The sequence below is a fragment of the Lonchura striata genome, chromosome 1 (assembly GCF_046129695.1).
Source record: "Lonchura striata isolate bLonStr1 chromosome 1, bLonStr1.mat, whole genome shotgun sequence".
Taxonomy (NCBI): Eukaryota; Metazoa; Chordata; class Aves; order Passeriformes; family Estrildidae; genus Lonchura; species Lonchura striata.
Window position 1 is genome coordinate 144,696,220 of NC_134603.1, and position 15,265 is coordinate 144,711,484.

At 35.6% G+C, this 15,265-nt stretch overlaps 2 long non-coding RNA genes across 2 annotated transcripts in view; one reads left to right on the plus strand and one right to left on the minus strand.

The window, feature by feature from the left end:
• Window positions 1–15,265, minus strand: part of LOC110477337 (uncharacterized) — a 347,738-nt gene that overhangs the window by 126,175 nt on the left and 206,298 nt on the right. The window lies entirely within an intron of this gene.
• LOC110477293 (uncharacterized) overlaps window positions 1–15,265 on the plus strand; it is a 141,428-nt gene that overhangs the window by 612 nt on the left and 125,551 nt on the right. The window contains exons 2-3 of the long non-coding RNA XR_002466567.2: window positions 4,063–4,215; window positions 9,714–9,840. This is a non-coding gene — a long non-coding RNA (uncharacterized LOC110477293). The remainder of the gene's footprint in view (window positions 1–4,062; window positions 4,216–9,713; window positions 9,841–15,265) is intronic.

The following is a 15,265-nucleotide window of genomic DNA, read 5'->3' on the forward strand; positions in this document are numbered from 1 at the left end:
CATGTGTACGTGCTGCACCTTCCAAATAGCTTTGTTGCCTCCTATAATCCTGTGTGCTTTGCTGAGAGCTCCATTTTTTTTTGTTTGTTGATTTTTAATTGGTTTTTTTTCTAATTTAAAATCGTTACATCAGCCATATGAATTTAAGACTAAGAGCAGTGCTGACAAGCTGCAGAAGTCAGTGAAACATCCTGATATGAGAGCCCTGTGTTTGGAATTTGAGTTTCTGTTACAGTGAACAGTTCTAGATTCCTAGGCCCTTACATAACTTGGTAAATCCTATCATCTGTTTCTGATAGCATCTACTTGTAAGGCTGAAATGAACAGTGCAAACATTCCTGAAATCCCTTGCTTGTCATGCCAAAGGGTTCACAAGAATGTCAACAGCATACCTGAGAAAAGATACAGTGCTTTGAGTGCTTTAAATATATAATTGCAGCAGCAAGAAATGGACTGCACCAGCTGAGATGGAGAGAAAATAATTTAAAGAAAGAGGGTTTTTTATTATTATTTTTAAAGGTCTCTGATTGCTATAAACTTTGTTCTCTTTTTCTTTAAGCAAACTTCCCCTATATCCCTATCATACTGTGTTTAGGATTGTTTCTAATGTTTTCCCTGCTATGGCACTTAAGATCATCTAGAAATGACTTATGTATTTGAAGTTCTTAGCATCTGTGAAAAATGTGGATATGCAACAGCTGAATATGAGAACGTACTTAAACTACCCTGAAAGCACACAGATGTTGGCTCAGCACATCTGAGAAGGGCAGCTCTAGTTATTGAAGAAAAAAAAAAGAGAGAAAATTAAAAGAGGGGAGTCTGGGACTGTCTCTTTTCTGCATGAATAAACACATGTGTTAGTTTGTGCACAGTGTAGGCGTAGTATGAAAATTCATAGGATCCCACTGTTTAATGTTTTACTTCTTTATTGAGTGTTTTGGTATTTTGCTCCTACTAAATTACATAGAGTTTACAGGAATATTAGTAATCTCTAGGATTTCTAAAGAGGGACTTTTATTTTATTTTTATGTGGCATAAGTAAAATTATCTATCTGCTTTTCTAGCTGTATGGTTTTTTTGAAGTTTGAGAGTGAAAGGCATTGTAATTCGTATTGGCATAAGCTAAGCACTGAATTTGTTCCTGAAGGGTTTATGAGGCTTGTTATAAAAACAGAAAATATGTGAAGTGTAAATCCCTATAGCAGAAGAAAACAATATAAGCATGATATGCAATGACAGTTCTGTATCAATATGAAACCATCCTAAGGAACATTTTAGCACTTGCTAGGTCATTTTTTTCACTTCTGCACTAATTAGGAAATATTTTCTAAGAGTAAATGGGCTAAAAATAACCAGATGAAGCTACAACACAAGCATATAAGAAAAGAGATTAAAATTGGTAAAGTGCCAGGATCAAGTCAGAGATGAAAAACATTGTACTCTTTATTGCTGCTACTATTTTCAAATTTTTCACGAGACAATTTCATACAAACAACATTTTCTCTGCTCTCTTCAATTAACGTGTTGGTCACCATGCAGCTGGAAATACAGAAAGTATAGAAGACTACTGGAAATACGATAGAGTAAAAAACCAGAAAAACCATGATAGAGTAAAAGTTGACACTGCTGCCTTCCAGTATGTGTCTGGTGAAAAACAATGATGGGATAAGTCTCCCTCCACATAGCAGCTGAGCTAAGAGGCCCTGGAGCACAGATATCTTTCTCCTAGACCAACTTTACAGACATACTCTTCTGTATGACCTCCAAAGGAAAGATTTGCTAGATTAGAACTATACATAACTGAAATAAAACATATCACATTTGACACAAAGGGAGAAAGGACGTGGCCAAAGGAAGAGAGACAGTAGCCAAAGATCTTCCAGACAAATGGAGGGAGCAGAACTGAGAGCCCAGCTACAGGCAGAGAGCATCAGGAACAATCCTGATGCCCTTCCTTAGGAGCCACTGCCACCTCGTCCAAGGTGATTTGTGTCTCAACACAATTTCAGTCTCGCTTTCAGCCCCTTACATCCCAACATCTTTATTTTCTTTCTTTTATATTTGCCCACCAAAAAGAGGGTGTAACCTCCCTTCTGATGTCAAAGGTGAAGCAGAGACCATTGGAGGGAGATGTAATGGTTATATAGGAGATTGTGTAACTCACTATCCAACCTTGAGCAGCTTTTAGGAGTGATTCCAATCAGCCACTCTTTGTAGCCCAGCCAGCTCTTTGCTTCCAGGCAGTGTCTTTATGCCTCAAAATGCTGGCCACTCAGCACTTCCACAGACCACTCCACTTTGACTTTCTTTCTTGGACACCTTTTTCTTGCTTTTTAACTTGAATTCCTTGTCAGGTGAAGGTATTGCAGTGGGATTTTCCTCCCAAAAAAACTGTTGATTACTTTCAAGATTAATGTTGATTACTTTTGCAAGATTTCTTCTCGTGTCCTGGGGCTGGTGACTCCCCTCTGTGACACAGCACATGCTCAGCTTTGGTGAGCTTTGGTGTTTGCTGAGTGTACAGATAACAGGACTTGGCAGCAGGAAGATCCAAAGGAAAGGAGTCAACCCGCTTAAAGACCCTGCAGTTTCTTATTCACTTGACATCACTAAGAATGACCACGATCCTGTCATTTGTGACTATGGGACTGTTATAATCCTTTAAAGACTGACATGAAACAACCAGGTTCAGAGGAAATTTTTGATACAAGCTTTGTATTTTGAACTTCTGGGCCACAGCATCAGATTGACATTTCTTCATCATTCAGGTTACCTGAGTTTCTGGCATGCTACTGAAAGACTCCATAAATAGAACTGTAACAGCTGGACTGAGTGTACTCAGGCTATATCCATAAAAAGGACTCCTAAACAATTAATTCCTTTGTCTTTCAAATTACATTTTCTTCATTTTAACTCATTCCTGACTTCTTGTATTTATCAGGATTTAGCTATTTCATTGGAACTCCTCTTCTAAAAATTTCTGCTTTATAAACATTTATTTTCTTCTTGGATTGCAGTATAATTCTGATTTGCTGAGGTCATACTTCGTTAATGAAGTTTGAGCCCTTTTATATGCTTTTGTGTAATCCAGTCTGCTGGTTTTGACGTAATTTTTGCATAAATTTTTATGACGTCCTTTTAATTTTCTTTAACTAAGTGTGCAGAGGTAGATGCAGAAGCACATAATATATAATTGTCTTTTGTTTGATAAACAGTTATCTTAAACTTACTTTTACATATTGCCCTTCTATAAAATGCAGAAAAAAAGCAAAAGAATGACTACACTACACTGCTCAGAAAGCCCATTTTCAGAAAACTAAATATCAGATACGGCTGTTATTGCAGGACTCTGATATATATAGAGAGATACATCACTCATTTTGGTTGAAATTAAACATATAGCAAAGATCTTCTGTCCACATAAATTATCATAAATAAATATTTTTACAAGATAAAGAGCAACCTCATATTTTTCCTATCTGTAGGTTGCTCTTCACCTTACACTCATTAATTTGATGGATTTGGTGACCTTTTCTGTAGAACATCCTCAGTTATCAGGTTGGAATAGTAAAATTCTTGGTTTAGATTTATATTTAAGCAATCTATACTAAAGAAGATTGTTCTAACAGGGTTCATACACTGATCTTAATAACATTGATAAAAATCTAGTACAAACACATTCATCTTTTTCCTTCTCTTTTTAATAAAAGAAAGAAACTTACAAGAAGTCTTAGAAAAAAAAAACAAAACAAAAACAAAAACAAACAAACAAACAAACAAACAAACGCCACAAAAATATAACCTGTTGCCTGAACAAAACATATGCTTTTCTGGAGCTACAAGGCAAATTAAATCCTTGTAATAAAATTTTTGACACTCCTGCCAGGAGTCATGCTTTGTGCTGGTTACTGAAGTACATGGCACTGTTTGTCAAATGCAGCTATTATTTCTCAGAAATCCTGTGTTGCAGAGGCACGAAAAGCCACGGTTTCTGAAAGGTGTACACTAACAAATGTTTCTATCTGTTTATATCTACAGTTAATTTTCATGTTTTTTTAACAGAAAAGACAAGATCCTGAAGACTTCATGATGATATTGACTTATTTCTTCTCTAACTGTCCAATTAGTCATGATGCTACAAAGGGAGTTATTAGTGCCATATGGAATGCAAGATGCTGAAGACACCAAGCTTTTTCTCCCTTTCATGGAGAACAGGTAAAACAGTCAGTGATTCTAAAGCCTGATGGATGTGGGAATTGAGCTTTCAAGTAGTTGTTTCACATAAAAACTCATGAAGTGAGAAACAACAGAAACGTGGCCCTTCTGAGCTATCAAGAAAAACCACAATGTGTGCACTGCATCTTCTCTTCCCTCTCAAAAGGGTTGTGATAAATCCAGTGGGATTTACTTGCCTCAAAGTGAAAGATTTTGTTTGGATTTAGCTGCAGTGAAAGTTAGAAACTTCTCCTTTGAATTTTAAAATGTATTTGTGGATATTTTTAGGTCAGTTTGCTCACATAGAGAGGTTTTTCTTTTGCATATTTCTTAGGCATGTATGTGTTACTTTATGTTTATAATGGTGCTTATATTTTATTAACTTCAAAATACTTTTATTTTTCCGTCCTTATATTTTATATACTTGAATACTAAACTCTTGTTAGTATTTCAGTTCTCAGCTCAAGCTCATCCATTTTGTTCTGAATGCTATTCTTCTGCTATTTCTGCAATGATGTCTCAGTTTTGTGTTATTTTAAACTTAGCCACCTACAGAGCCTCTTTTTTTTTTCTTTTTCCCCCACTGATATTAAATGAGGTGAGTTTTGAGTGATACTCTGTAATTTCACAAGCAATCTCCTTTAGATCTTTCGGGTATCTTTCCCATCAGTCTTGCCCGTTACGTTTCCTAAGTTACAGTCACTCCACAACATTCATGCACATAATCTTTTTTTATTTCTCTGTTTTATTTTCCATATGCGTCACACAAAATGTTATATTACAGCCCAGGTGGATGAAATATGATTTATATATATGATTTTGTTTATAAAGACAGTTTTCTTAATGATGAGAGTTAAAACATTAGCCTTTGAAGGTCATTCTTGGATAAACAGGTTTGGTTTTATTCATATTCTCTTGCATAATGCTGAAATTTATATTCTGCTCCTATAGTGACATTGAGTGGACAATGGCTGTTAAAGAAACCAAAAGGGAATACTCCCTTAGTCTCCTAAAGGTACTTTTGAGGAAGAGAGAGAGTTTAGAAGTAAGAATTAAACTTTTGGAGTTCCAAGTCTAAAATCAATATTGAAATGTATTGAAAAAAATCCAATCTCCATTTTTCTTTACTGGTCAAATACCTTTATTTTATTTATTTATTTATATGTGAGAATTGGATAGAAATGGAGGAAAAAGGCAGGCAATTTTACCAGTGATAAAAATTTCAAGAAAATTCATGGGAAGTAAAATTTGCAAAAACAAAATGGAAGAACTTAGACCTAAACTTGAGGGAATAAATTTTTGAATCTTCATGGAATTTTGCAAGCACAAATGCATGCAACTGAAATGATGATAGTAAATACAATAAATAGGTTTATGCAATTTTCAGTAACATTCCTCCTTCTCCACCAAGGAACTGGGCAGCACAGTGCAGTGTTTTCTGGAAGGTTGTGAGAGTTAACAGAGCCCTCAGTGCTTATGAGACAGAGGGAGGATGCTTCCCTCTGATCAGCTAAAGGTCTCACATGGTGCTTACGTGGGCCAGCTGCATACCAAGGATGTAACTTCTTTTGTGCAAACAAATGGGACTTTCAGTGTCGGAGTTCAGGACATCCCTCTGGCTGCCCTGGCTGTCTCAAGACCCTGGCATAAAGTCAAAACTATCTGTGGCTTCAATTTTAGCCCATGGGAAACTGTCAACTCTGGATAAGGAATTACAAACCACAAGGGATTTAGTGGTGTGATATAACACGGGTTGGAAAAGCAGAATTGTGGGATTTTTAGAATGGGGTTCAAGGGGGTACAAGATGGAGGAATTTGGGCGTGTCCTAACCTTCTTCTCCTTTGTCTTGTCCTCCATGTCTTGGTGTGATGGTGGCACTTTTCTATTGTTTTAAAGTAGAGATTCAGAGTGTAACATAGATTATAGGAATTGGTGAAGAAATTGTAAACATAGACACATAGTTTTGCGTATATAATGTGGGAGCCACCCAGGGTTCAGGGCAGACTGCCATGCTGGACTTGCTAGCTAGAGCTCCTCAGGTCAGAGAAAGAATGTTTAGATAAGAAGAAATAAACAACCTTGAGAAAGCACAATCAGAAGCATTCCAGGCTCCTCATTTGGCAATGTCGGGCTAGGGAAAGGGAAGCAAAGATTCTTTAAGATCTCTCTTGGGGTATCTGACCTAAGAACTCTGAGAGAAATCCACATTTCAAGAGATGAAATCACAAATAATCTAGGTAATTTACCCTTAGTTCTTGCTTGTCTTTCCATATGGATTTGATTAATACTAGTGAAATAAACTTTAAAAATATTGCAGTGTGTCTGTCTTAAAATTAGCCAAATGTTTGTCAAATAACCTTTGTAATTATGTTTGGAAATAAGAATACCTGCAATGCACTATTTATAGTCTCCCTTGGAGCCGCTATTGCGTAAAACATAATTAAAGAGTTTCTAAAATGCACACTACAGTCTAGGTCAGGTAAATACATAATCAGAGAGTTATTAATGGAGCTGCAATTAATTAATATGCCTCCATCAGAGCCATTATAGCTGATTAATGTTATGGCACACAAAGAGAATTTGTAGCTAACAAATCAATGACCCAGTAGACCGTATTGTCTCCTTTGGAGCCATTACACTGTACCATATCAAAGCCTCATTAGAGAATCTTTAATTTACTGATCATCATCCCCAGTAGTCATTAGCTGTCCCAGGTTGATGATGCATGTGTGTAGAAGAAATGTGAAATAGTGCTCCATCAGGAGATAGATCTCCTCCCAGTTACACGGCCGTAAATCAAGGCTAGCACCACAGGAAGCAATGAATATACATGCTTTAGAAGGAGGGGAAACCAAATTCCAAAATTATACTCCAAGAGTCAAATCACTTGAGAGAGTTTTCAAACTCCATTTATTTTACTTATTGCATAAATTTTTTCTAACCTACCAATTAAAATGTTTGATTTCCTTTTTTACCCTAGAAAGGGAACCCCCTCTGAACTTGTAAATATATGATATGTAGGCAGGGAAAAGCAATAAATTGCATATTTCCATGCCTGATATATTTGAATTTCTTCTGAAGTTTATCTTGGGATCTGAATTTTCAGTATGCCTGTTACTGGAGACTGTTGATGCATACTCCCAACCCTTGCTCTTTCTAGGCATAGATTTATCCTGAAAATTCACTCAATATTCCTCACTAAGGATAGTTCTTTCTCTGCTTTTCATTAACTTTAGTGGAGCGATATCTGAGGTAATTTTGTACTAAATTATTTAATATAGAATAAATGTTCACAACAGCAGTAACCAAGAGCCTTTTGAGGACACTGCAAAACAAATATTGCAATGTTTTACAAAAGTTGGGCCCAGGTCCTTATCTGTGTAAATTCAGAAACAGATTTGTTGTGAGAGGTCACTGCTCCATCCTGAGAGTGCAGGAATGGAATGGCCCTGGTTATAGGATTTGCTGCTAGACACTTTCTTTGTAGGTTTTGTTACACTGCAATCCCCTTCAGTTTGACTAAGATTTAAGGACCAGATTCTTGTTTTCTTTTCCTTTTTGAAGCAAGGATTATCATCTGATAGTCCTGCTCAGAAATTTAGATAAGGTTTCATTTCTTCACATTTGATGTATTGTAGATGGTGTGTGTATTCTGTTCCACACTTTCATTTTTACAATAGACAGAGCTTAGAGTATTGCTAAGAAGGAGAGGATTTACTACATCTTGTACTGCTTTTGTTGCCTACCTTGGAATTTCTGTAGTCATGGGTTTTACAAGAAGTTTGACTGAAGTACAATAAAGGTATCACAATATTAGTTTAGATTAGAAAAACAAAATCCACCTTTTGTAGTAACTCAAAGTTGAAAAAAACAGCACCTCCACTGCTCCACTGCTCCCCTTTTCTTTCTTCAACAGAGTGACAATAATATTGGGCCAGTTAGTTTAGAGAACATTCCTTTAAGTGTCAATGAGTGTTTATGTAAATGCCTATGTTGACATATATTTCAGAACCATAAAACTCAAATTATTTGAGAAACAGGTTTTCTAACAGCTCCCATCAGTTCAACTGTGCTCCTGCTCCTGATTTTGAGTTCTTGTTTCATTTAAATCTTTTTACTCCTACCATCCGCAGCCAACTGGTAGATTTTGACTGATGACAAAAATTCACAGTACTATATTTCTTCACTAAAAGTGAATGAAAATCTTGTGGTACAGCCATAATATACCCATAGTTTGTTACACTGGTGAAATAAATCTATTTATTGTCATGTCTGATGATATTTTTTTGGTACCTCACATTTTAAAAAAAATAAAGATTCAATACCACTGGAATTAGGAGGGATTTTTTTCTGCTTTGGATAAAGTTTCATAAAATATTTTAGATGTGCTATTGCTGGATGTGCTATAGGGAGGCACTCCCTAGTGTCAGGGAAATTTGCATTTTTCTCAGTCCTTGTTCTTCTCTTTCACCAGATTCCAAACAGTTTTCTTAATCTTACTTGCTTAAAATTTTGAGTGTATTCATGCAGAATAAAGCTTTATAAGCCATTTTGGGGGAAAAATTTTAACTAAAATTAAAAGCTTATTTTGAGGCAAAATTGTTAACAGGTGCAGTGTGATTGAATTTTGTGGGGCAGTGTTAGTTCACAGGAAAATACTTTAACTCCAGATAGCCAAAGAAAATACTGAAAACAGTTGTCTAGCTGCCCAAATTTTCAGACTACAGCAGTGAAACAGAAATATTGTATGTATTCATAAAAGTGTGAGCATCAACAAAAAAGAAAACAAAATGATATAACAAATAATGATTATTTATAAGAATTCAGTCCTTTAATAAACCCCAAAACATGCAAACTAGGATCATCATCTTTGGGGATATTTCTTTCACCTTTTTAAAAGTGGACAGTTTTGTTTAGCAGGAGTGGAAACCAGGATTGATTGGGCCTATATTCTTCCCTGATAATTATGCAAAACACTTTTTCCCTTCCTTAAATTTATATACTGGAGTATCTTTCAGTATATTTGCTGCACTGCCAGATAAGTATGCTTTTTTGTGTGAATTTTTTTACTAGTATTAAATCATTTTAGACTCAAAATTAATCCTGGTAAAAGAGTTCTAGAGAGACTGAGACAAAGACTTTAATTCTATGTCCTATTTTCTAAATGTACAAATCATTTCTCTCCCCCATTTTTTTCATTGTTGCTTTGATTCACATTGTGAAACAGTATTAGAGTGCATGAACAGGAATTTGAAAGGAACTGGGAGCTGTCCACCTAATGGACTCAAGACACAAAAAGATTATTCAATCCAGAAGACCAGATGAGAATTAATCCAAATTTAACAATCCTGAAATTTCAACTGTCTTTTTAATGTTCCTCAGTACAAACTGGTTCTTTCTGCATATCTGCTCTTTTCTGGTCCCTGCTACCTATTCACATAAAAAAACCCCAACCAACCAACCAACCAATTCTCATTTTTTCTTTCTCTGTCTCTAGGCCGTAAACAGTTTTGGACATCTGTTTTTCTATGCCGTGTGAAAAGTGAACCAGAAATTAACTGATGTAAATTAAAATATTTGTAGAGCGGGAACGATGGCAATAACAATGAGAAGAACAAAAAACAGTAAGTAATTAAATAATAATAAAAATGCTATCAAACATGCAGGCTTGATTGGCACAGTGGCAGGATAAGAATGAAAAGGACAAAATTAATCCTTGATGCTTCTTCCACATATCTGTAAGGATTTTACAAGAGAAGAAGAGGCTGGGTAGCATCATGTAGAAGAACTGGAAGTGCCTGTCAGTTTTAGCATAGAAATCTTCCCGTTTACCATGCAGAAGAGCAGGATGCCCTGGCTGTAGGAAAACCAAAGTGCACTTCCTCACGCAGCACGGCTCTGCCACAGGCAGGCAGCTTTGTCCAGGCTGGAAGTCCCACCAGCCCTGTTTGACACAACTAACACAATTCCCACAGCCTTCAGGTGTACACTGAATTTAGGGAAATAATCAACAAATCAACCAAATAAAAACATGTAAACAAATCGTTCTGTTTGGCATTTAAGCTCTCTCCTTGTTGACCAACAGCAGCCGTATAATCTCTGTGTCACCGAGCTCTTCCCTCCTGACAAATCTATAATATCAGCTGTATTTTTCCTTTTAGCACACTTCATATAGCACAGCTAATAAATTCACTTCCTACTAGATGTCTCATATTTTAAAAGTGTCAAAATAATTTCACAGTCATAATTATGGCACTTTGGCAATGTCAGAAAAGCACAACACATGTTCTACCCTAAATAGGAGCTGAAAGACACTTAATTGTTGTTTTTACGAAGGCAAATCACCCACTAGAAATCCAGGTACACCAAATTTGGACTTTTAAAAGGACAGCAGAACTGAAGAAGTGCATCAAATTCACCATTTCTTTTTTTCTAATTTTGGCAGACGATCTTATCATCTGGGATTCTCCTACTTTGTGTAAATGCATCATAGCTGGCATGAAATTTCCTAAAAGATTGGTTAATTTTTTTTGCTTGCTATTAAAGCCTTGTTCAAAAATAGGTTTGCATTTTCAGTAAGATTCAGCTGTTAGTCTACTTCTTCTGAGCAGTGTCAAAGGATGATGAAAAAGGCAGCAGGTGACTTGACCCCAGTCATGCAGAGTTGAGGCTTTATTGGCCTCCAGCTCTTTGCTGTTTCCATTAACAAGACGATTCTGACCCCCCACCCCCACTGCACCTTTGCAATCCTCTCTGTGATTTAGCACCAAGGACAAATAAAAATGAAGTCATTTACTCTGTGCTCACAAAGAGTGAACATACCATAGAGGACTGAGAAGCTGAGGTATGTTGGTTATTTATTAAAACTGAAGTAGAAATGCTGTAAATTCTTTGTCTTTCACCCAAAAGTCCGATTAACATTATGTGAGGGATATGTGCTTATTTTCCTACTTCTGCTTCATGGTTCAGAGCAGCATGGAATTGCTGGCAACAAGAAAAATTCCTGTATTTTAACTTTGCACAAGCTATGTTTACTTTACAGTCATTAATATGTTTATCCTAAACCTTTCTATAGTACAAATAACTAGATTTACATGAGAACTTGCAGATTGATAATTTTTGTTTTGGCAATAAACTTATACACCATCACTTGCAAAGAAATTTTTTCCATTGTATTTTAACAAGTTTTTTCTCCCCTCCAAATGTACTTTCAGCAGGGTCCACAAAAGAAATGTAGATCATAATGGAAAACATAATACATTATTAATAAAACTTGAAAGCAACAGCTTAAATGGTAATCTTTAAGCAAACTGTAAATCCCTCCAGTATGTCCTGTGAGTTATGTAAGCACCCTGAGACAGACAGAGGATACAAATTAGAGAGAAGCAAGGAGAGAAAAATCAGCAAAAAACATTATGAATTGCAAATCTATTCCATTGTTTCTTCTGGAGTTTTTTTGGCAAAGAAGAAATTATGTTCTCAGCAAGTACAGCAAAGACAGCTCAGAGCACTTGAAATTCTTATTTATGTTATAGTAATGCAAATCAGGAACAATTTTGTGAAGCTTTATGAACATTGTTGGGAGAGAAACGAAAAGCACGTTCCAAAACTCAGCTCTTGAACTCAGTTGCAACAGCACAGATCAGCTACTTGCAAATAACCTGAGAGGAACATGCATCTGAATCCTTTAGTCCACTTGCTAAAATATTGGTAGAAAATTAGTTCTATAAACAGAACAAAATGAGAGGGATGCTACATGGCAAAATCTAATGTACCATTGTTACCCTTTCTTCTTTCAACCTCCCAGTATTCATCATATTTATCTGGGACACAAAAGCACTGGACTTTCTCAGATAGAGACACCATGTCATCAGGGGACTTGTCACAGGAGAAGTTTTTAAGCTCCAAATAAGCTTCTTGCAGAGAGGAGCAGATTATTTTTGTGGCTCTAGGGACTAAGCTATGTTAGATATTCAGATATTTTAAATAAAATAAGTAAAGCAATTCAATGTGTAACAAACATACTCAATCTTAGTAACTTGTGCATGACTTCCAGGAGGACGTTCTCCCATCTCTGACTGATACTACAATGTATTGAGCTTTGATTCTGTGAATGCCTGTTTAGTTCTGACAAGATAAATTCACTTTATGTATTGTGCTGTAGCACAAGTTTACACTTCTATTTTTATGAGTAAGTAAGATAAAAAATGGACAAATTCTCTTTTCTGCCATTGAAATTCACAGTTTTACCACTAAAAAGCCAACCACCAAGATACTACTATAGCCACAGCTGGTAGATTATCTTATCTACTAATTTAATATATTTAATTTAATATTAATTAATATTTAATTAATGCCTGAATTTTCAATTTACTCATGAAGCAAGAAAGAATACACAAGAGTAAAATTAGAAAGGTGGTCCCTAATTGCTTTTAATGACTATTCTGAATAACAGTATTAAGTATACATATGCATCCAGTCAACTACCTCCAAAGTAACATTTCAGCACCCCCATACCCAAAGAAGCAAAAAATAAAAAACTGAATAGTTTGAACCAAGAATAAAAATTTTATACAACTTAGATTTCACTTTGAATCTTTTATTTCTGTATCACAACTAGAACCCTGATTAAAACACCTGGGCAAACACTAGATAACCTCTTTGCTCCAGGCCAATGCTTCCCAATTAAATTCAGTGTTTGCTAATACTGTTCCAATTAAGCAGTGGTGGTGCTTTGTGCTGTCTTAAGGTTAACAATCCCCTGGGAACATCAGTACAGTTATCCATTAGATACACTCTAAAGATTTTATCTATCTCAATCAAAAGAAAAAACTCTAGCAAAATGTTAGCAGCTTAGCAGAGAAATCTCAAAATTTACTTGCCACTTTCTATTCACTTCACTAAAATTCTTTCTGCAAATATGCAAATAAAGGATGACCCATACTGCAGTAGTGATATCTTGCAATCACATCTTTTGGGGTTTGGTGTTTGTTTTGTTTTGGTTTTTTTTTTTTTTTTCCTTGAGGATAAAATCTGAAAAGCACAGAATTTTTGCTTTAAAAATTATGAAATAGAACATCAGAAAGTCAAACCATTGTTGTTGCTGCTGTTTTTTTCTCCAAATGAAATATAAATTGTGACAGAAAATTTCACACGTAGGAATTAGGTTTTAACACACTGTTTCTTTGTTTGCAGTTAGTAGAGAACAGCACCTTGAGTAAAGCATTAATCCTATTTCTATACACTTGTGGCAATCTGCTCTTTGAAACTTCTATTTATGCTTCCATTTTCTGTAACCATAGCTTTGGTGACTAGCTTGGATTAAAAAAAAAATTCTTCTGAAGGCTGAGAAAATTAATAAACTAAGGAAATTAATTCTCTGCATTTATCTTTCTTTAAATGGCAAACTTTTCCTAAAGAGTGGGGGCTTTAATCTCTAATTTGGACTAAAAGTCCCAAAGGATAATCTAAAGAACAAGAAAAAGAAGTGTACTAACTCTAAAATTAGATGTCTAAGAAAAAAGAATAGTGCTATTAGAAAACATTTAATTACGTATTTGCCAGTTAAGATTTTGGAGGTTCCCCTGTTAAGATTTAGAAAATCACCTGGAAAAGGAGGCCGAAAACTTAAAAATATGCCAGAAGACAGAACAAGGTTTTCTTAATCTAGTCTTATCAAGTGAAGGAGAATATTTGCAGAAGCTTCATAAAATAGAAGGAATCTTATTCCCCGAGCTGTGAAGCAATAAAAGTAAATTACAAGTATTACTATGATTCTGTCCTGTACTATGATTCTTATCCTTTGGGTATAAGTGAAATGGTAATGGCTTAAAATTATGTCTACAGACTACATATGTGCACATATTACCCATTTTCTTATCTGCCTCGCTGTTCCATTTGGTTAATGGACTTTTTGGGTGAATATTTAAGATAAAACTGAAAAAAGCATCATTAACTCAGGATGCAAACTCCAGTTGTAGATTGAACTAAAGTGCCTGAAATCTCTGAAAGTCCAGGCAGTCCTCATCAATCTGAACAGCCACATTTGCCCGGTCACAACATGGGCTATACAAAAGAACTTGATTAATTAATTCTATCTTAACATCCCTCTCCCCCTCCCCACCCTTATTAGTGCTATCAAATCTGTGGGAAAATTATAGGAAAAACAAAGCAATAAGGACAAGGTAATGTTTGGGAGGATATGATAGTAATATAAATAATAACATTAATCTGATCAACAACAGCATTGTTCCTAAATAATAGCTCCTTTGTCATTTTCCAGTAACACTGCAATTCACTCTCCAAATACACCATGCAAAAAGACAATAATCCAGTCTGACTGTGACAGGGCAGAACCACTTTGTAAATGTAATTTCTAGGACTAATTTCTTTGCCATAAACCAGCACAGTAATGGGATTTCTTTTTCGATTAGTTTGGTTTTGTTGCTTGGTGTTTTGGATTGGTTTGGTTTTGTTGCTTGGTTTTTTTGGGGTTTGTTTGTTTGGTTGGTTGGTTGGTTTTTTTCTGGATTTATTTTTTCTTTGGGCCCTGATGAATCAAATTCAGGTCAAAATATCTTTGAAATGCAAACCTCCAGTCCTATACAGTATAGATGAAATGTCTTTATATCAATTCTTTTGGAAAGAAAGAGAGAAATATACCCATCAAAAGCTTTGGGAATCTTTGGAGATACATCTGGAATTAAACTTGTGACCAATCTGGGTAGAGATTAGGGCAAGAGCCTTCTTTCCTCACTCCTCCACATTTCATGCTCTGCTCCTTAGTCTAGTGAAATTGCCTTTTTCTATATGGTTTGCACTGAAGCCAGATGAACTGTCTGTTTTTGCCTCCAAAACCAGCTGATGACTGGCTATAAATAAAATACTGTAACCAACAGTTAACAGCACAACCATGTGTTGCTTAAGAAGCATAGACTATGGAATTTTTGGCAATATTGCATTTCCTGGCTCCTTTTGTTTCATTATTAGAAGCCTCACTACCTTCTCATTACCTTCTCACATAACTACTCGTTATCTTATTTCTGAACT